The 20,667-nt window shown below is 41.0% G+C and overlaps 18 non-coding genes across 18 annotated transcripts; 7 read left to right on the top strand and 11 right to left on the bottom strand.

Moving 5' to 3' along the window:
• Nucleotides 1–39: 39 nt before the first annotated feature.
• Nucleotides 40–121, bottom strand: TRNAS-GCU (transfer RNA serine (anticodon GCU)). The gene has a single exon. It is a non-coding gene; the product is annotated as a tRNA-Ser (tRNA).
• A 412-nt stretch (nt 122–533) lies between these two features.
• TRNAI-UAU (transfer RNA isoleucine (anticodon UAU)) lies at nt 534–628 on the top strand. The gene is made up of 2 exons: nt 534–571; nt 593–628. It is a non-coding gene; the product is annotated as a tRNA-Ile (tRNA).
• A 1,160-nt stretch (nt 629–1,788) lies between these two features.
• TRNAT-UGU (transfer RNA threonine (anticodon UGU)) lies at nt 1,789–1,860 on the bottom strand. Its single transcript has one exon. It is a non-coding gene; the product is annotated as a tRNA-Thr (tRNA).
• Nucleotides 1,861–2,943: 1,083 nt separating this feature from the next.
• On the top strand, nt 2,944–3,038 carry TRNAI-UAU (transfer RNA isoleucine (anticodon UAU)). The gene is made up of 2 exons: nt 2,944–2,981; nt 3,003–3,038. It is a non-coding gene; the product is annotated as a tRNA-Ile (tRNA).
• Nucleotides 3,039–4,198: 1,160 nt separating this feature from the next.
• TRNAT-UGU (transfer RNA threonine (anticodon UGU)) lies at nt 4,199–4,270 on the bottom strand. The gene has a single exon. It is a non-coding gene; the product is annotated as a tRNA-Thr (tRNA).
• Nucleotides 4,271–5,353: 1,083 nt separating this feature from the next.
• On the top strand, nt 5,354–5,448 carry TRNAI-UAU (transfer RNA isoleucine (anticodon UAU)). The gene is made up of 2 exons: nt 5,354–5,391; nt 5,413–5,448. It is a non-coding gene; the product is annotated as a tRNA-Ile (tRNA).
• A 1,160-nt stretch (nt 5,449–6,608) lies between these two features.
• TRNAT-UGU (transfer RNA threonine (anticodon UGU)) lies at nt 6,609–6,680 on the bottom strand. Its single transcript has one exon. It is a non-coding gene; the product is annotated as a tRNA-Thr (tRNA).
• Nucleotides 6,681–9,018: 2,338 nt separating this feature from the next.
• Nucleotides 9,019–9,090, bottom strand: TRNAT-UGU (transfer RNA threonine (anticodon UGU)). The gene has a single exon. It is a non-coding gene; the product is annotated as a tRNA-Thr (tRNA).
• Nucleotides 9,091–10,173: 1,083 nt separating this feature from the next.
• Nucleotides 10,174–10,268, top strand: TRNAI-UAU (transfer RNA isoleucine (anticodon UAU)). Its single transcript has 2 exons — nt 10,174–10,211; nt 10,233–10,268. It is a non-coding gene; the product is annotated as a tRNA-Ile (tRNA).
• A 1,821-nt stretch (nt 10,269–12,089) lies between these two features.
• Nucleotides 12,090–12,171, bottom strand: TRNAS-GCU (transfer RNA serine (anticodon GCU)). The gene has a single exon. It is a non-coding gene; the product is annotated as a tRNA-Ser (tRNA).
• A 1,667-nt stretch (nt 12,172–13,838) lies between these two features.
• On the bottom strand, nt 13,839–13,910 carry TRNAT-UGU (transfer RNA threonine (anticodon UGU)). The gene has a single exon. It is a non-coding gene; the product is annotated as a tRNA-Thr (tRNA).
• Nucleotides 13,911–14,499: 589 nt separating this feature from the next.
• TRNAS-GCU (transfer RNA serine (anticodon GCU)) lies at nt 14,500–14,581 on the bottom strand. The gene has a single exon. It is a non-coding gene; the product is annotated as a tRNA-Ser (tRNA).
• A 412-nt stretch (nt 14,582–14,993) lies between these two features.
• On the top strand, nt 14,994–15,088 carry TRNAI-UAU (transfer RNA isoleucine (anticodon UAU)). Its single transcript has 2 exons — nt 14,994–15,031; nt 15,053–15,088. It is a non-coding gene; the product is annotated as a tRNA-Ile (tRNA).
• A 1,160-nt stretch (nt 15,089–16,248) lies between these two features.
• On the bottom strand, nt 16,249–16,320 carry TRNAT-UGU (transfer RNA threonine (anticodon UGU)). The gene has a single exon. It is a non-coding gene; the product is annotated as a tRNA-Thr (tRNA).
• Nucleotides 16,321–17,403: 1,083 nt separating this feature from the next.
• Nucleotides 17,404–17,498, top strand: TRNAI-UAU (transfer RNA isoleucine (anticodon UAU)). The gene is made up of 2 exons: nt 17,404–17,441; nt 17,463–17,498. It is a non-coding gene; the product is annotated as a tRNA-Ile (tRNA).
• A 1,160-nt stretch (nt 17,499–18,658) lies between these two features.
• Nucleotides 18,659–18,730, bottom strand: TRNAT-UGU (transfer RNA threonine (anticodon UGU)). The gene has a single exon. It is a non-coding gene; the product is annotated as a tRNA-Thr (tRNA).
• A 589-nt stretch (nt 18,731–19,319) lies between these two features.
• TRNAS-GCU (transfer RNA serine (anticodon GCU)) lies at nt 19,320–19,401 on the bottom strand. Its single transcript has one exon. It is a non-coding gene; the product is annotated as a tRNA-Ser (tRNA).
• Nucleotides 19,402–19,813: 412 nt separating this feature from the next.
• On the top strand, nt 19,814–19,908 carry TRNAI-UAU (transfer RNA isoleucine (anticodon UAU)). Its single transcript has 2 exons — nt 19,814–19,851; nt 19,873–19,908. It is a non-coding gene; the product is annotated as a tRNA-Ile (tRNA).
• Nucleotides 19,909–20,667: the final 759 nt, after the last annotated feature.

The following is a 20,667-nucleotide window of genomic DNA, read 5'->3' as shown; positions in this document are numbered from 1 at the left end:
AAGAAATGCTGGCCATCAAAAGAGACTCTGATGGCTTTCCGACGAAGGTGGGATTCGAACCCACGCGTGCAGAGCACAATGGATTAGCAGTCCATCGCCTTAACCACTCGGCCACCTCGTCTGCCCTACAGCCCCATCTGAAACCTTGCTTCACAAAAGGTACTGAAGTGTCAATATACTGTACCTAAAAAAGAAAAAAACAGCTGAGGCAAGATCTCACATTCCACGTCTTCCCCCAATCAGGGACCTACATTTCATTTTTGGGAAATTCTTACTATGTGCTAATTACAAATATTCATAAGATTCCCCTAGACTTTGTCAGAACTGTCAAGATATAATTCTATGGGGTTTTGAATAGACAGAGCATATGTTATAGGACAATTATAGAATCTATTCCGTTTGGACTGTATTTTTAATAGTCATGATAACATGCAAGCATGTGAGTCGATCTTGCACAGTGAATGATGGAGCAGTGTCTGTCATCTACTTGGTCAGCTGTAGATGGCTCACCTGGGGAGATGTGAAAAGAGAGAGCTCCAGTGGCGCAATCGGTTAGCGCGCGGTACTTATACAGCAGTACTTGCACTGAGCCATGCCGAGGTTGTGAGTTCGAGCCTCACCTGGAGCAGCCGTGTTGTTTTTCATAAACCATTTCTCAAAAAGTAAAGTTTAAACTCAGAGTATGGACGGCCCTTGCTAGAGAGTCTTTACTTCTTATAGGATCTACGTGTCCTACTCCTCTGGGTGCCAAATATCACATATCCTCCGCGATGCTCAGTTTAAACATTCCATGATGTGCCATCTTGCATTTCATGCAAACACCACATCAGTGCATTTAAAAATACATTTGTAGGATAATAAATATGATGAAAACAGTGTTCTCACATGATAACCATAAACTGAAGAGCTGCAAAAAATGCTGTATCAGCTACTTACAATAAAAGGTGACTCGAAAAAACTAGCAAAAGAAGAGCATCATCATATTAAAGGTTCTATTCACCATCTTGAGTTGCACCATAGCAGCTTATGGTGCTTTTCTGCTCAGAGTGTGCCTCCAATCCCACATTCATTTTTAATTTCTTTGCAGTTTAAAAAACAACAATTACTGCTCGAAGTTCACTTTTCAAAACCATTCAACCTATTAAATGTATTTCTCTAACCTATGAATGTGGTCCATGTTCACTTTTCCTCATCTTCATCTCGATACTCCTTTCCCAGAAACCAGGTTCACTTCTTCATTCAACCCACCCATCCAAGGCCACCAAATCTTTGAAGCAAGTCTGCCTATTCTCCCTTTCTCTCTATGTACAAGATACCTTGTATCATTTGAATGGACAGCAGGAGAGAAGGATATTTATGGTGAGTGGGGGTGGGGTTTTGAGGAGTAACCTCATTTTCCTAAGAGCCGGGGTATCTGGGAAAAAAAGTATTTTATGGGGGAAGACTTTCACATCTCCTTGGTGAAATTTGTAGGGCCTTATAACATCCTTTCTGTGGATGCAGATTCAGTCGGAACAGAGGTCCTAGTCCTCGCTCTGCCTTTCAAAGGAACTGTAAATATGCATGGCTTATTTGGCTTTGCCCGGCAGGGTGAGAATGGCGTTTGTCAGGCGTTCGTCAGGCGATCGGAAGGGGTGAGGCAATAATTTATAATTCAATGATCTTCATGATATTTTCTTGATAATATGAAAGCAGGAAAGGGAAGCTTGGCAATAAGCAATCCTAAAGCAAGGTGTGACTCCAGGGAAGAATGACTTGAAAACAACATACAGAAAGACTCATGTAAAAAGGCCCTGATGAGGCTTGAACTCATGACCCCTGGTTTACAAGACCAGTGCTCTGCCACTGAGCTACAAGGCCAGTCTGCACGCAGGATGTAAATTGCAACATGTATTCTTACTGAGGTATGAATATATCTATGATTTTGAGACTCTGTATGGAAACGTAGTTGCATTTGAATGTCCACGTGCGCGCACACATTGAAGACCAAGCTTAAGGCACTTTTTTTGGAAGTATGAAAAACTACATTTTCATATGAGAAAATAAGAGTTTTCGCATTCAAGACCATACCGATAGCTCTAGTTAGTATGTCTGCAATCAGTGACATATAGAGAACCCACTTATTAGAAGTGATCTGTCTCTGTGGGGCAGACATATGTTAACAGTCATTCATTTGAGACGGCCTAAACTTTAGGAGTAAGAGCTGCTTTCTTATCAATCTATTTATCCAAACTGGTTAATAAGCCAGGAGTGAGTGAAAGGCCATCCTCTGGAAACTCCATGAAAGATCTAATTTCTATTACGCACAAAATACTTCACTTTATTTGACATATTTGTTAAAATGGAACAGTCAGATGATCCCATCTAGCAGATCCTGGCTCTGTCTTGAAAGAGAGTGTAATTATACTACAAGAAATGCTGGCCATCAAAAGAGACTCTGATGGCTTTCCGACGAAGGTGGGATTCAAACCCACGCGTGCAGAGCACAATGGATTAGCAGTCCATCGCCTTAACCACTCGGCCACCTCGTCTGCCCTACAGCCCCATCTGAAACCTTGCTTCACAAAAGGTACTGAAGTGTCAATATACTGTACCTAAAAAAGAAAAAAACAGCTGAGGCAAGATCTCACATTCCACGTCTTCCCCCAATCAGGGACCTACATTTCATTTTTGGGAAATTCTTACTATGTGCTAATTACAAATATTCATAAGATTCCCCTAGACTTTGTCAGAACTGTCAAGATATAATTCTATGGGGTTTTGAATAGACAGAGCATATGTTATAGGACAATTATAGAATCTATTCCGTTTGGACTGTATTTTTAATAGTCATGATAACATGCTAGCATGTGAGTCGATCTTGCACAGTGAATGATGGAGCAGTGTCTGTCATCTACTTGGTCAGCTGTAGATGGCTCACCTGGGGAGATGTGAAAAGAGAGAGCTCCAGTGGCGCAATCGGTTAGCGCGCGGTACTTATACAGCAGTACTTGCACTGAGCCATGCCGAGGTTGTGAGTTCGAGCCTCACTTGGAGCAGCAGTGTTGTTTTTCATAAACCATTTCACAAAAAGTAAAGTTTAAACTCAGAGTATGGACGGCCCTTGCTAGAGAGTCTTTACTTCTTATAGGATCTACGTGTCCTACTCCTCTGGGTGCCAAATATCACATATCCTCCGCGATGCTCAGTTTAAACATTCCATGATGTGCCATCTTGCATTTCATGCAAACACCACATCAGTGCATTTAAAAATACATTTGTAGAATAATAAATATGATGAAAACAGTGTTCTCACATGATAACCATAAACTGAAGAGCTGCAAAAAATGCTGTATCAGCTACTTACAATAAAAGGTGACTCGAAAAAACTAGCAAAAGAAGAGCATCATCATATTAAAGGTTCTATTCACCATCTTGAGTTGCACCATAGCAGCTTATGGTGCTTTTCTGCTCAGCGTGTGCCTCCAATCCCACATTCATTTTTAATTTCTTTGCAGTTTAAAAAACAACAATTACTGCTCGAAGTTCACTTTTCAAAACCATTCAACCTATTAAATGTATTTCTCTAACCTATGAATGTGGTCCATGTTCACTTTTCCTCATCTTCATCTCGATACTCCTTTCCCAGAAACCAGGTTCACTTCTTCATTCAACCCACCCATCCAAGGTCACCAAATCTTTGAAGCAAGTCTGCCTATTCTCCCTTTCTCTCTATGTACAAGATACCTTGTATCATTTGAATGGACAGCAGGAGAGAAGGATATTTATGGTGAGTGGGGGTGGGGTTTTGAGGAGTAACCTCATTTGCCTAAGAGCCGGGGTATCTGGGAAAAAAAGTATTTTATGGGGGAAGACTTTCACATCTCCTTGGTGAAATTTGTAGGGCCTTATAACATCCTTTCTGTGGATGCAGATTCAGTCGGAACAGAGGTCCTAGTCCTCGCTCTGCCTTTCAAAGGAACTGTAAATATGCATGGCTTATTTGGCTTTGCCCGGCAGGGTGAGAATGGCGTTTGTCAGGCGTTCGTCAGGCGATCGGAAGGGGTGAGGCAATAATTTATAATTCAATGATCTTCATGATATTTTCTTGATAATATGAAAGCAGGAAAGGGAAGCTTGGCAATAAGCAATCCTAAAGCAAGGTGTGACTCCAGGGAAGAATGACTTGAAAACAACATACAGAAAGACTCATGTAAAAAGGCCCTGATGAGGCTTGAACTCATGACCCCTGGTTTACAAGACCAGTGCTCTGCCACTGAGCTACAAGGCCAGTCTGCACGCAGGATGTAAATTGCAACATGTATTCTTACTGAGGTATGAATATATCTATGATTTTGAGACTCTGTATGGAAACGTAGTTGCATATGAATGTCCACGTGCGCGCACACATTGAAGACCATGCTTAAGGCACTTTTTTTGGAAGTATGAAAAACTACATTTTCATATGAGAAAATAAGAGTTTTCGCATTCAAGACCATACCGATAGCTCTAGTTAGTATGTCTGCAATCAGTGACATATAGAGAACCCACTTATTAGAAGTGATCTGTCTCTGTGGGGCAGACATATGTTAACAGTCATTCATTTGAGACAGCCTAAACTTTAGGAGTAAGAGCTGCTTTCTTATCAATCTATTTATCCAAACTGGTTAATAAGCCAGGAGTGAGTGAAAGGCAATCCTCTGGAAACTCCATGAAAGATCTAATTTCTATTACGCACAAAATACTTCACTTTATTTGACATATTTGTTAAAATGGAACAGTCAGATGATCCCATCTAGCAGATCCTGGCTCTGTCTTGAAAGAGAGTGTAATTATACTACTAGAAATGCTGGCCATCAAAAGAGACTCTGATGGCTTTCCGACGAAGGTGGGATTCGAACCCACGCGTGCAGAGCACAATGGATTAGCAGTCCATCGCCTTAACCACTCGGCCACCTCTTCTGCCCTACAGCCCCATCTGAAACCTTGCTTCACAAAAGGTACTGAAGTGTCAATATACTGTACCTAAAAAAGAAAAAAACAGCTGAGGCAAGATCTCACATTCCACGTCTTCCCCCAATCAGGGACCTACATTTCATTTTTGGGAAATTCTTACTATGTGCTAATTACAAATATTCATAAGATTCCCCTAGACTTTGTCAGAACTGTCAAGATATAATTCTATGGGGTTTTGAATAGACAGAGCATATGTTATAGCACAATTATAGAATCTATTCCGTTTGGACTGTATTTTTAATAGTCATGATAACATGCTAGCATGTGAGTCGATCTTGCACAGTGAATGATGGAGCAGTGTCTGTCATCTACTTGGTCAGCTGTAGATGGCTCACCTGGGGAGATGTGAAAAGAGAGAGCTCCAGTGGCGCAATCGGTTAGCGCGCGGTACTTATACAGCAGTACTTGCACTGAGCCATGCCGAGGTTGTGAGTTCGAGCCTCACCTGGAGCAGCCGTGTTGTTTTTCATAAACCATTTCACAAAAAGTAAAGTTTAAACTCAGAGTATGGACGGCCCTTGCTAGAGAGTCTTTACTTCTTATAGGATCTACGTGTCCTACTTCTCTGGGTGCCAAATATCACATATCCTCCGCGATGCTCAGTTTAAACATTCCATGATGTGCCATCTTGCATTTCATGCAAACACCACATCAGTGCATTTAAAAATACATTTGTAGAATAATAAATATGATGAAAACAGTGTTCTCACATGATAACCATAAACTGAAGAGCTGCAAAAAATGCTGTATCAGCTACTTACAATAAAAGGTGACTCGAAAAAACTAGCAAAAGAAGAGCATCATCATATTAAAGGTTCTATTCACCATCTTGAGTTGCACCATAGCAGCTTATGGTGCTTTTCTGCTCAGAGTGTGCCTCCAATCCCACATTCATTTTTAATTTCTTTGCAGTTTAAAAAACAACAATTACTGCTCGAAGTTCACTTTTCAAAACCATTCAACCTATTAAATGTATTTCTCTAACCTATGAATGTGGTCCATGTTCACTTTTCCTCATCTTCATCTCGATACTCCTTTCCCAGAAACCAGGTTCACTTCTTCATTCAACCCACCCATCCAAAGTCACCAAATCTTTGAAGCAAGTCTGCCTATTCTCCCTTTCTCTCTATGTACAAGATACCTTGTATCATTTGAATGGACAGCAGGAGAGAAGGATATTTATGGTGAGTGGGGGTGGGGTTTTGAGGAGTAACCTCATTTGCCTAAGAGCCGGGGTATCTGGGAAAAAAAGTATTTTATGGGGGAAGACTTTCACATCTCCTTGGTGAAATTTGTAGGGCCTTATAACATCCTTTCTGTGGATGCAGATTCAGTAGGAACAGAGGTCCTAGTCCTCGCTCTGCCTTTCAAAGGAACTGTAAATATGCATGGCTTATTTGGCTTTGCCCGGCAGGGTGAGAATGGCGTTTGTCAGGCGTTCGTCAGGCGATCGGAAGGGGTGAGGCAATAATTTATAATTCAATGATCTTCATGATATTTTCTTGATAATATGAAAGCAGGAAAGGGAAGCTTGGCAATAAGCAATCCTAAAGCAAGGTGTGACTCCAGGGAAGAATGACTTGAAAACAACATACAGAAAGACTCATGTAAAAAGGCCCTGATGAGGCTTGAACTCATGACCCCTGGTTTACAAGACCAGTGCTCTGCCACTGAGCTACAAGGCCAGTCTGCACGCAGGATGTAAATTGCAACATGTATTCTTACTGAGGTATGAATATATCTATGATTTTGAGACTCTGTATGGAAACGTAGTTGCATATGAATGTCCACGTGCGCGCACACATTGAAGACCATGCTTAAGGCACTTTTTTTGGAAGTATGAAAAACTACATTTTCATATGAGAAAATAAGAGTTTTCGCATTCAAGACCATACCGATAGCTCTAGTTAGTATGTCTGCAATCAGTGACATATAGAGAACCCACTTATTAGAAGTGATCTGTCTCTGTGGGGCAGACATATGTTAACAGTCATTCATTTGAGACGGCCTAAACTTTAGGAGTAAGAGCTGCTTTCTTATCAATCTATTTATCCAAACTGGTTAATAAGCCAGGAGTGAGTGAAAGGCAATCCTCTGGAAACTCCATGAAAGATCTAATTTCTATTACGCACAAAATACTTCACTTTATTTGACATATTTGTTAAAATGGAACAGTCAGATGATCCCATCTAGCAGATCCTGGCTCTGTCTTGAAAGAGAGTGTAATTATACTACAAGAAATGCTGGCCATCAAAAGAGACTCTGATGGCTTTCCGACGAAGGTGGGATTCGAACCCACGCGTGCACAGCACAATGGATTAGCAGTCCATCGCTTTAACCACTCGGCCACCTCGTCTGCCCTACAGCCCCATCTGAAACCTTGCTTCACAAAAGGTACTGAAGTGTCAATATACTGTACCTAAAAAAGAAAAAAACAGCTGAGGCAAGATCTCACATTCCACGTCTTCCCCCAATCAGGGACCTACATTTCATTTTTGGGAAATTCTTACTATGTGCTAATTACAAATATTCATAAGATTCCCCTAGACTTTGTCAGAACTGTCAAGATATAATTCTATGGGGTTTTGAATAGACAGAGCATATGTTATAGGACAATTATAGAATCTATTCCGTTTGGACTGTATTTTTAATAGTCATGATAACATGCTAGCATGTGAGTCGATCTTGCACAGTGAATGATGGAGCAGTGTCTGTCATCTACTTGGTCAGCTGTAGATGGCTCACCTGGGGAGATGTGAAAAGAGAGAGCTCCAGTGGCGCAATCGGTTAGCGCGCGGTAGTTATACAGCAGTACTTGCACTGAGCCATGCCGAGGTTGTGAGTTCGAGCCTCACCTGGAGCAGCCGTGTTGTTTTTCATAAACCATTTCACAAAAAGTAAAGTTTAAACTCAGAGTATGGACGGCCCTTGCTAGAGAGTCTTTACTTCTTATAGGATCTACGTGTCCTACTCCTCTGGGTGCCAAATATCACATATCCTCCGCGATGCTCAGTTTAAACATTCCATGATGTGCCATCTTGCATTTCATGCAAACACCACATCAGTGCATTTAAAAATACATTTGTAGAATAATAAATATGATGAAAACAGTGTTCTCACATGATAACCATAAACTGAAGAGCTGCAAAAAATGCTGTATCAGCTACTTACAATAAAAGGTGACTCGAAAAAACTAGCAAAAGAAGAGCATCATCATATTGAAGGTTCTATTCACCATCTTGAGTTGCACCATAGCAGCTTATGGTGCTTTTCTGCTCAGAGTGTGCCTCCAATCCCACATTCATTTTTAATTTCTTTGCAGTTTAAAAAACAACAATTACTGCTCGAAGTTCACTTTTCAAAACCATTCAACCTATTAAATGTATTTCTCTAACCTATGAATGTGGTCCATGTTCACTTTTCCTCATCTTCATCTCGATACTCCTTTCCCAGAAACCAGGTTCACTTCTTCATTCAACCCACCCATCCAAAGTCACCAAATCTTTGAAGCAAGTCTGCCTATTCTCCCTTTCTCTCTATGTACAAGATACCTTGTATCATTTGAATGGACAGCAGGAGAGAAGGATATTTATGGTGAGTGGGGGTGGGGTTTTGAGGAGTAACCTCATTTGCCTAAGAGCCGGGGTATCTGGGAAAAAAAGTATTTTATGGGGGAAGACTTTCACATCTCCTTGGTGAAATTTGTAGGGCCTTATAACATCCTTTCTGTGGATGCAGATTCAGTCGGAACAGAGGTCCTAGTCCTCGCTCTGCCTTTCAAAGGAACTGTAAATATGCATGGCTTATTTGGCTTTGCCCGGCAGGGTGAGAATGGCGTTTGTCAGGCGTTCGTCAGGCGATCGGAAGGGGTGAGGCAATAATTTATAATTCAATGATCTTCATGATATTTTCTTGATAATATGAAAGCAGGAAAGGGAAGCTTGGCAATAAGCAATCCTAAAGCAAGGTGTGACTCCAGGGAAGAATGACTTGAAAACAACATACAGAAAGACTCATGTAAAAAGGCCCTGATGAGGCTTGAACTCATGACCCCTGGTTTACAAGACCAGTGCTCTGCCACTGAGCTACAAGGCCAGTCTGCACGCAGGATGTAAATTGCAACATGTATTCTTACTGAGGTATGAATATATCTATGATTTTGAGACTCTGTATGGAAACGTAGTTGCATATGAATATCCACGTGCGCGAACGCATTGAAGACCATGCTTAAGGCACTTTTTTTGGAAGTATGAAAAACTACATTTTCATATGAGAAAATAAGAGTTTTCGCATTCAAGACCATACCGATAGCTCTAGTTAGTATGTCTGCAATCAGTGACATATAGAGAACCCACTTATTAGAAGTGATCTGTCTCTGTGGGGCAGACATATGTTAACAGTCATTCATTTGAGACGGCCTAAACTTTAGGAGTAAGAGCTGCTTTCTTATCAATCTATTTATCCAAACTGGTTAATAAGCCAGGAGTGAGTGAAAGGCAATCCTCTGGAAACTCCATGAAAGATCTAATTTCTATTACGCACAAAATACTTCACTTTATTTGACATATTTGTTAAAATGTAACAGTCAGATGATCCCATCTAGCAGATCCTGGCTCTGTCGTGAAAGAGAGTGTAATTATACTACAAGAAATGCTGGCCATCAAAAGAGACTCTGATGGCTTTCCGACGAAGGTAGGATTCGAACCCACGCGTGCAGAGCACAATGGATTAGCAGTCCATCGCCTTAACCACTCGGCCACCTCGTCTGCCCTACAGCCCCATCTGAAACCTTGCTTCACAAAAGGTACTGAAGTGTCAATATACTGTACCTAAAAAAGAAAAAAACAGCTGAGGCAAGATCTCACATTCCACGTCTTCCCCCAATCAGGGACCTACATTTCATTTTTGGGAAATTCTTACTATGTGCTAATTACAAATATTCATAAGATTCCCCTAGACTTTGTCAGAACTGTCAAGATATAATTCTATGGGGTTTTGAATAGACAGAGCATATGTTATAGGACAATTATAGAATCTATTCCGTTTGGACTGTATTTTTAATAGTCATGATAACATGCTAGCATGTGAGTCGATCTTGCACAGTGAATGATGGAGCAGTGTCTGTCATCTACTTGGTCAGCTGTAGATGGCTCACCTGGGGAGATGTGAAAAGAGAGAGCTCCAGTGGCGCAATCGGTTAGCGCGCGGTACTTATACAGCAGTACTTGCACTGAGCCATGCCGAGGTTGTGAGTTCGAGCCTCACTTGGAGCAGCCGTGTTGTTTTTCATAAACCATTTCACAAAAAGTAAAGTTTAAACTCAGAGTATGGACGGCCCTTGCTAGAGAGTCTTTACTTCTTATAGGATCTACGTGTCCTACTCCTCTGGGTGCCAAATATCACATATCCTCCGCGATGCTCAGTTTAAACATTCCATGATGTGCCATCTTGCATTTCATGCAAACACCACATCAGTGCATTTAAAAACACATTTGTAGAATAATAAATATGATGAAAACAGTGTTCTCACATGATAACCATAAACTGAAGAGCTGCAAAAAATGCTGTATCAGCTACTTACAATAAAAGGTGACTCGAAAAAACTAGCAAAAGAAGAGCATCATCATATTAAAGGTTCTATTCACCATCTTGAGTTGCACCATAGCAGCTTATGGTGCTTTTCTGCTCAGAGTGTGCCTCCAATCCCACATTCATTTTTAATTTCTTTGCAGTTTAAAAAACAACAATTACTGCTCGAAGTTCACTTTTCAAAACCATTCAACCTATTAAATGTATTTCTCTAACCTATGAATGTGGTCCATGTTCACTTTTCCTCATCTTCATCTCGATACTCCTTTCCCAGAAACCAGGTTCACTTCTTCATTCAACCCACCCATCCAAGGTCACCAAATCTTTGAAGCAAGTCTGCCTATTCTCCCTTTCTCTCTATGTACAAGATACCTTGTATCATTTGAATGGACAGCAGGAGAGAAGGATATTTATGGTGAGTGGGGGTGGGGTTTTGAGGAGTAACCTCATTTGCCTAAGAGCCGGGGTATCTGGGAAAAAAAGTATTTTATGGGGGAAGACTTTCACATCTCCTTGGTGAAATTTGTAGGGCCTTATAACATCCTTTCTGTGGCTGCAGATTCAGTCGGAACAGAGGTCCTAGTCCTCGCTCTGCCTTTCAAAGGAACTGTAAATATGCATGGCTTATTTGGCTTTGCCCGGCAGGGTGAGAATGGCGTTTGTCAGGCGTTCGTCAGGCGATCGGAAGGGGTGAGGCAATAATTTATAATTCAATGATCTTCATGATATTTTCTTGATAATATGAAAGCAGGAAAGGGAAGCTTGGCAATAAGCAATCCTAAAGCAAGGTGTGACTCCAGGGAAGAATGACTTGAAAACAACATACAGAAAGACTCATGTAAAAAGGCCCTGATGAGGCTTGAACTCATGACCCCTGGTTTACAAGACCAATGCTCTGCCACTGAGCTACAAGGCCAGTCTGCACGCAGGATGTAAATTGCAACATGTATTCTTACTGAGGTATGAATATATCTATGATTTTGAGACTCTGTATGGAAACGTAGTTGCATATGAATGTCCACGTGCGCGCACACATTGAAGACCATGCTTAAGGCACTTTTTTGGGAAGTATGAAAAACTACATTTTCATATGAGAAAATAAGAGTTTTCGCATTCAAGACCATACCGATAGCTCTAGTTAGTATGTCTGCAATCAGTGACATATAGAGAACCCACTTATTAGAAGTGATCTGTCTCTGTGGGGCAGACATATGTTAACAGTCATTCATTTGAGACAGCCTAAACTTTAGGAGTAAGAGCTGCTTTCTTATCAATCTATTTATCCAAACTGGTTAATAAGCCAGGAGTGAGTGAAAGGCAATCCTCTGGAAACTCCATGAAAGATCTAATTTCTATTACGCACAAAATACTTCACTTTATTTGACATATTTGTTAAAATGGAACAGTCAGATGATCCCATCTAGCAGATCCTGGCTCTGTCTTGAAAGAGAGTGTAATTATACTACTAGAAATGCTGGCCATCAAAAGAGACTCTGATGGCTTTCCGACGAAGGTGGGATTCGAACCCACGCGTGCAGAGCACAATGGATTAGCAGTCCATCGCCTTAACCACTCGGCCACCTCGTCTGCCCTACAGCCCCATCTGAAACCTTGCTTCACAAAAGGTACTGAAGTGTCAATATACTGTACCTAAAAAAGAAAAAAACAGCTGAGGCAAGATCTCACATTCCACGTCTTCCCCCAATCAGGGACCTACATTTCATTTTTGGGAAATTCTTACTATGTGCTAATTACAAATATTCATAAGATTCCCCTAGACTTTGTCAGAACTGTCAAGATATAATTCTATGGGGTTTTGAATAGACAGAGCATATGTTATAGGACAATTATAGAATCTATTCCGTTTGGACTGTATTTTTAATAGTCATGATAACATGCTAGCATGTGAGTCGATCTTGCACAGTGAATGATGGAGCAGTGTCTGTCATCTACTTGGTCAGCTGTAGATGGCTCACCTGGGGAGATGTGAAAAGAGAGAGCTCCAGTGGTGCAATCGGTTAGCGCGCTGTACTTATACAGCAGTACTTGCACTGAGCCATGCCGAGGTTGTGAGTTCGAGCCTCACCTGGAGCAGCCGTGTTGTTTTTCATAAACCATTTCACAAAAAGTAAAGTTTAAACTCAGAGTATGGACGGCCCTTGCTAGAGAGTCTTTACTTCTTATAGGATCTACGTGTCCTACTCCTCTGGGTGCCAAATATCACATATCCTCCGCGATGCTCAGTTTAAACATTCCATGATGTGCCATCTTGCATTTCATGCAAACACCACATCAGTGCATTTAAAAATACATTTGTAGAATAATAAATATGATGAAAACAGTGTTCTCACATGATAACCATAAACTGAAGAGCTGCAAAAAATGCTGTATCAGCTACTTACAATAAAAGGTGACTCGAAAAAACTAGCAAAAGAAGAGCATCATCATATTAAAGGTTCTATTCACCATCTTGAGTTGCACCATAGCAGCTTATGGTGCTTTTCTGCTCAGAGTGTGCCTCCAATCCCACATTCATTTTTAATTTCTTTGCAGTTTAAAAAACAACAATTACTGCTCGAAGTTCACTTTTCAAAACCATTCAACCTATTAAATGTATTTCTCTAACCTATGAATGTGGTCCATGTTCACTTTTCCTCATCTTCATCTCGATACTCCTTTCCCAGAAACCAGGTTCACTTCTTCATTCAACCCACCCATCCAAAGTCACCAAATCTTTGAAGCAAGTCTGCCTATTCTCCCTTTCTCTCTATGTACAAGATACCTTGTATCATTTGAATGGACAGCAGGAGAGAAGGATATTTATGGTGAGTGGGGGTGGGGTTTTGAGGAGTAACCTCATTTGCCTAAGAGCCGGGGTATCTGGGAAAAAAAGTATTTTATGGGGGAAGACTTTCACATCTCCTTGGTGAAATTTGTAGGGCCTTATAACATCCTTTCTGTGGATGCAGATTCAGTCGGAACAGAGGTCCTAGTCCTCGCTCTGCCTTTCAAAGGAACTGTAAATATGCATGGCTTATTTGGCTTTGCCCGGCAGGGTGAGAATGGCGTTTGTCAGGCGTTCGTCAGGCGATCGGAAGGGGTGAGGCAATAATTTATAATTCAATGATCTTCATGATATTTTCTTGATAATATGAAAGCAGGAAAGGGAAGCTTGGCAATAAGCAATCCTAAAGCAAGGTGTGACTCCAGGGAAGAATGACTTGAAAACAACATACAGAAAGACTCATGTAAAAAGGCCCTGATGAGGCTTGAACTCATGACCCCTGGTTTACAAGACCAGTGCTCTGCCACTGAGCTACAAGGCCAGTCTGCACGCAGGATGTAAATTGCAACATGTATTCTTACTGAGGTATGAATATATCTATGATTTTGAGACTCTGTATGGAAACGTAGTTGCATATGAATGTCCACGTGCGCGCACACATTGAAGACCATGCTTAAGGCACTTTTTTTGGAAGTATGAAAAACTACATTTTCATATGAGAAAATAAGAGTTTTCGCATTCAAGACCATACCGATAGCTCTAGTTAGTATGTCTGCAATCAGTGACATATAGAGAACCCACTTATTAGAAGTGATCTGTCTCTGTGGGGCAGACATATGTTAACAGTCATTCATTTGAGACGGCCTAAACTTTAGGAGTAAGAGCTGCTTTCTTATCAATCTATTTATCCAAACTGGTTAATAAGCCAGGAGTGAGTGAAAGGCAATCCTCTGGAAACTCCATGAAAGATCTAATTTCTATTACGCACAAAATACTTCACTTTATTTGACATATTTGTTAAAATGGAACAGTCAGATGATCCCATCTAGCAGATCCTGGCTCTGTCTTGAAAGAGAGTGTAATTATACTACAAGAAATGCTGGCCATCAAAAGAGACTCTGATGGCTTTCCGACGAAGGTGGGATTCGAACCCACGCGTGCAGAGCACAATGGATTAGCAGTCCATCGCCTTAACCACTCGGCCACCTCGTCTGCCCTACAGCCCCATCTGAAACCTTGCTTCACAAAAGGTACTGAAGTGTCAATATACTGTAGCTAAAAAAGAAAAAAACAGCTGAGGCAAGATCTCACATTCCACGTCTTCCCCCAATCAGGGACCTACATTTCATTTTTGGGAAATTCTTACTATGTGCTAATTACAAATATTCATAAGATTCCCCTAGACTTTGTCAGAACTGTCAAGATATAATTCTATGGGGTTTTGAATAGACAGAGCATATGTTATAGGACAATTATAGAATCTATTCCGTTTGGACTGTATTTTTAATAGTCATGATAACATGCTAGCATGTGAGTCGATCTTGCACAGTGAATGATGGAGCAGTGTCTGTCATCTACTTGGTCAGCTGTAGATGGCTCACCTGGGGAGATGTGAAAAGAGAGAGCTCCAGTGGCGCAATCGGTTAGCGCGCGGTACTTATACAGCAGTACTTGCACTGAGCCATGCCGAGGTTGTGAGTTCGAGCCTCACCTGGAGCAGCCGTGTTGTTTTTCATAAACCATTTCACAAAAAGTAAAGTTTAAACTCAGAGTATGGACGGCCCTTGCTAGAGAGTCTTTACTTCTTATAGGATCTACGTGTCCTACTCCTCTGGGTGCCAAATATCACATATCCTCCGCGATGCTCAGTTTAAACATTCCATGATGTGCCATCTTGCATTTCATGCAAACACCACATCAGTGCATTTAAAAATACATTTGTAGAATAATAAATATGATGAAAACAGTGTTCTCACATGATAACCATAAACTGAAGAGCTGCAAAAAATGCTGTATCAGCTACTTACAATAAAAGGTGACTCGAAAAAACTAGCAAAAGAAGAGCATCATCATATTGAAGGTTCTATTCACCATCTTGAGTTGCACCATAGCAGCTTATGGTGCTTTTCTGCTCAGAGTGTGCCTCCAATCCCACATTCATTTTTAATTTCTTTGCAGTTTAAAAAACAACAATTACTGCTCGAAGTTCACTTTTCAAAACCATTCAACCTATTAAATGTATTTCTCTAACCTATGAATGTGGTCCATGTTCACTTTTCCTCATCTTCATCTCGATACTCCTTTCCCAGAAACCAGGTTCACTTCTTCATTCAACCCACCCATCCAAAGTCACCAAATCTTTGAAGCAAGTCTGCCTATTCTCCCTTTCTCTCTATGTACAAGATACCTTGTATCATTTGAATGGACAGCAGGAGAGAAGGATATTTATGGTGAGTGGGGGTGGGGTTTTGAGGAGTAACCTCATTTGCCTAAGAGCCGGGGTATCTGGGAAAAAAAGTATTTTATGGGGGAAGACTTTCACATCTCCTTGGTGAAATTTGTAGGGCCTTATAACATCCTTTCTGTGGATGCAGATTCAGTCGGAACAGAGGTCCTAGTCCTCGCTCTGCCTTTCAAAGGAACTGTAAATATGCATGGCTTATTTGGCTTTGCCCGGCAGGGTGAGAATGGCGTTTGTCAGGCGTTCGTCAGGCGATCGGAAGGGGTGAGGCAATAATTTATAATTCAATGATCTTCATGATATTTTCTTGATAATATGAAAGCAGGAAAGGGAAGCTTGGCAATAAGCAATCCTAAAGCAAGGTGTGACTCCAGGGAAGAATGACTTGAAAACAACATACAGAAAGACTCATGTAAAAAGGCCCTGATGAGGCTTGAACTCATGACCCCTGGTTTACAAGACCAGTGCTCTGCCACTGAGCTACAAGGCCAGTCTGCACGCAGGATGTAAATTGCAACATGTATTCTTACTGAGGTATGAATATATCTATGATTTTGAGACTCTGTATGGAAACGTAGTTGCATATGAATATCCACGTGCGCGAACGCATTGAAGACCATGCTTAAGGCACTTTTTTTGGAAGTATGAAAAACTACATTTTCATATGAGAAAATAAGAGTTTTCGCATTCAAGACCATACCGATAGCTCTAGTTAGTATGTCTGCAATCAGTGACATATAGAGAACCCACTTATTAGAAGTGATCTGTCTCTGTGGGGCAGACATATGTTAACAGTCATTCATTTGAGACGGCCTAAACTTTAGGAGTAAGAGCTGCTTTCTTATCAATCTATTTATCCAAACTGGTTAATAAGCCAGGAGTGAGTGAAAGGCAATCCTCTGGAAACTCCATGAAAGATCTAATTTCTATTACGCACAAAATACTTCACTTTATTTGACATATTTGTTAAAATGGAACAGTCAGATGATCCCATCTAGCAGATCCTGGCTCTGTCTTGAAAGAGAGTGTAATTATAATACAAGAAATGCTGGCCATCAAAAGAGACTCTGATGGCTTTCCGACGAAGGTGGGATTCGAACCCACGCGTGCAGAGCACAATGGATTAGCAGTCCATCGCCTTAACCACTCGCCCACCTCGTCTGCCCTACAGCCCCATCTGAAACCTTGCTTCACAAAAGGTACTGAAGTGTCAATATACTGTACCTAAAAAAGAAAAAAACAGCTGAGGCAAGATCTCACATTCCACGTCTTCCCCCAATCAGGGACCTACATTTCATTTTTGGGAAATTCTTACTATGTGGTAATTACAAATATTCAAAAGATTCCCCTAGACTTTGTCAGAACTGTCAAGATATAATTCTATGGGGTTTTGAATTGACAGAGCATATGTTATAGGACAATTATAGAATCTATTCCGTTTGGACTGTATTTTTAATAGTCATGATAACATGCTAGCATGTGAGTCGATCTTGCACAGTGAATGATGGAGCAGTGTCTGTCATCTACTTGGTCAGCTGTAGATGGCTCACCTGGGGAGATGTAAAAAGAGAGAGCTCCAGTGGCGCAATCGGTTAGCGCGCGGTACTTATACAGCAGTACTTGCACTGAGCCATGCCGAGGTTGTGAGTTCGAGCCTCACCTGGAGCAGCCGTGTTGATTTTCATAAACCATTTCACAAAAAGTAAAGTTTAAACTCAGAGTATGGACGGCCCTTGCTAGAGAGTCTTTACTTCTTATAGGATCTACGTGTCCTACTCCTCTGGGTGCCAAATATCACATATCCTCCGCGATGCTCAGTTTAAACATTCCATGATGTGCCATCTTGCATTTCATGCAAACACCACATCAGTGCATTTAAAAATACATTTGTAGAATAATAAATATGATGAAAACAGTGTTCTCACATGATAACCATAAACTGAAGAGCTGCAAAAAATGCTGTATCAGCTACTTACAATAAAAGGTGACTTGAAAAAACTAGCAAAAGAAGAGCATCATCATATTAAAGGTTCTATTCACCATCTTGAGTTGCACCATAGCTGCTTATGGTGCTTTTCTGCTCAGAGTGTGCCTCCAATCCCACATTCATTTTTAATTTCTTTGCAGTTTAAAAAACAACAATTACTGCTCGAAGTTCACTTTTCAAAACCATTCAACCTATTAAATGTATTTCTCTAACCTATGAATGTGGTCCATGTTCACTTTTCCTCATCTTCATCTCGATACTCCTTTCCCAGAAACCAGGTTCACTTCTTCATTCAACCCACCCATCCAAAGTCACCAAATCTTTGAAGCAAGTCTGCCTATTCTCCCTTTCTCTCTATGTACAAGATACCTTGTATCATTTGAATGGACAGCAGGAGAGAAGGATATTTATGGTGAGTGGGGGTGGGGTTTTGAGGAGTAACCTCATTTGCCTAAGAGCCGGGGTATCTGGGAAAAAAAGTATTTTATGGGGGAAGACTTTCACATCTCCTTGGTGAAATTTGTAGGGCCTTATAACATCCTTTCTGTGGATGCAGATTCAGTCGGAACAGAGGTCCTAGTCCTCGCTCTGCCTTTCAAAGGAACTGTAAATATGCATGGCTTATTTGGCTTTGCCCGGCAGGGTGAGAATGGCGTTTGTCAGGCGTTCGTCAGGCGATCGGAAGGGGTGAGGCAATAATTTATAATTCAATGATCTTCATGATATTTTCTTGATAATATGAAAGCAGGAAAGGGAAGCTTGGCAATAAGCAATCCTAAAGCAAGGTGTGACTCCAGGGAAGAATGACTTGAAAACAACATACAGAAAGACTCATGTAAAAAGGCCCTGATGAGGCTTGAACTCATGACCCCTGGTTTACAAGACCAGTGCTCTGCCACTGAGCTACAAGGCCAGTCTGCACGCAGGCTGTAAATTGCAACATGTATTCTTACTGAGGTATGAATATATCTATGATTTTGAGACTCTGTATGGAAACGTAGTTGCATATGAATGTCCACGTGCGCGCACACATTGAAGACCATGCTTAAGGCACTTTTTTTGGAAGTATGAAAAACTACATTTTCATATGAGAAAATAAGAGTTTTCGCATTCAAGACCATACCGATAGCTCTAGTTAGTATGTCTGCAATCAGTGACATATAGAGAACCCACTTATTAGAAATGATCTGTCTCTGTGGGGCAGACATATGTTAACAGTCATTCATTTGAGACGGCCTAAACTTTAGGAGTAAGAGCTGCTTTCTTATCAATCTATTTATCCAAACTGGTTAATAAGCCAGGAGTGAGTGAAAGGCAATCCTCTGGAAACTCCATGAAAGATCTAATTTCTATTACGCACAAAATACTTCACTTTATTTGACATATTTGTTAAAATGGAACAGTCAGATGATCCCATCTAGCGGATCCTGGCTCTGTCTTGAAAGAGAGTGTAATTATACTACAAGAAATGCTGGCCATCAAAAGAGACTCTGATGGCTTTCCGACGAAGGTGGGATTCGAACCCACGCGTGCAGAGCACAATGGATTAGCAGTCCATCGCCTTAACCACTCGGCCACCTCGTCTGCCCTGCAGCCCCATCTGAAACCTTGCTTCACAAAAGGTACTGAAGTGTCAATATACTGTACCTAAAAAAGAAAAAAACAGCTGAGGCAAGATCTCACATTCCACGTCTTCCCCCAATCAGGGACCTACATTTCATTTTTGGGAAATTCTTACTATGTGCTAATTACAAATATTCATAAGATTACCCTAGACTTTGTCAGAACTGTCAAGATATAATTCTATGGGGTTTTGAATAGACAGAGCATATGTTATAGGACAATTATAGAATCTATTCCGTTTGGACTGTATTTTTAATAGTCATGATAACATGCAAGCATGTGAGTCGATCTTGCACAGTGAATGATGGAGCAGTGTCTGTCATCTACTTGGTCAGCTGTAGATGGCTCACCTGGGGAGATGTGAAAAGAGAGAGCTCCAGTGGCGCAATCGGTTAGCGCGCGGTACTTATACAGCAGTACTTGCACTGAGCCATGCCGAAGTTGTGAGTTCGAGCCTCACCTGGAGCAGCCGTGTTGTTTTTCATAAACCATTTCACAAAAAGTAAAGTTTAAACTCAGAGTATGGACGGCCCTTGCTAGAGAGTCTTTACTTCTTATAGGATCTACGTGTCCTACTCCTCTGGGTGCCAAATATCACATATCCTCCGCGATGCTCAGTTTAAACATTCCATGATGTGCCATCTTGCATTTCATGCAAACACCACATCAGTGCATTTAAAAATACATTTGTAGAATAATAAATATGATGAAAACAGTGTTCTCACATGATAACCATAAACTGAAGAGCTGCAAAAAATGCTGTATCAGCTACTTACAATAAAAGGTGACTCGAAAAAACTAGCAAAAGAAGAGCATCATCATATTAAAGGTTCTATTCACCATCTTGAGTTGCACCATAGCAGCTTATGGTGCTTTTCTGCTCAGAGTGTGCCTCCAATCCCACATTCATTTTTAATTTCTTTGCAGTTTAAAAAACAACAATTACTGCTCGAAGTTCACTTTTCAAAACCATTCAACCTATTAAATGTATTTCTCTAACCTATGAATGTGGTCCATGTTCACTTTTCCTCATCTTCATCTCGATACTCCTTTCCCAGAAACCAGGTTCACTTCTTCATTCAACCCACCCATCCAAGGTCACCAAATCTTTGAAGCAAGTCTGCCTATTCTCCCTTTCTCTCTATGTACAAGATACCTTGTATCATTTGAATGGACAGCAGGAGAGAAGGATATTTATGGTGAGTGGGGGTGGGGTTTTGAGGAGTA

Source organism: Triturus cristatus, chromosome 12, assembly GCF_964204655.1.
Source record: "Triturus cristatus chromosome 12, aTriCri1.1, whole genome shotgun sequence".
In the NCBI taxonomy this organism is placed as follows: domain Eukaryota; kingdom Metazoa; phylum Chordata; class Amphibia; order Caudata; family Salamandridae; genus Triturus; species Triturus cristatus.
This window is presented reverse-complemented; position numbering and strand designations above follow the sequence as displayed.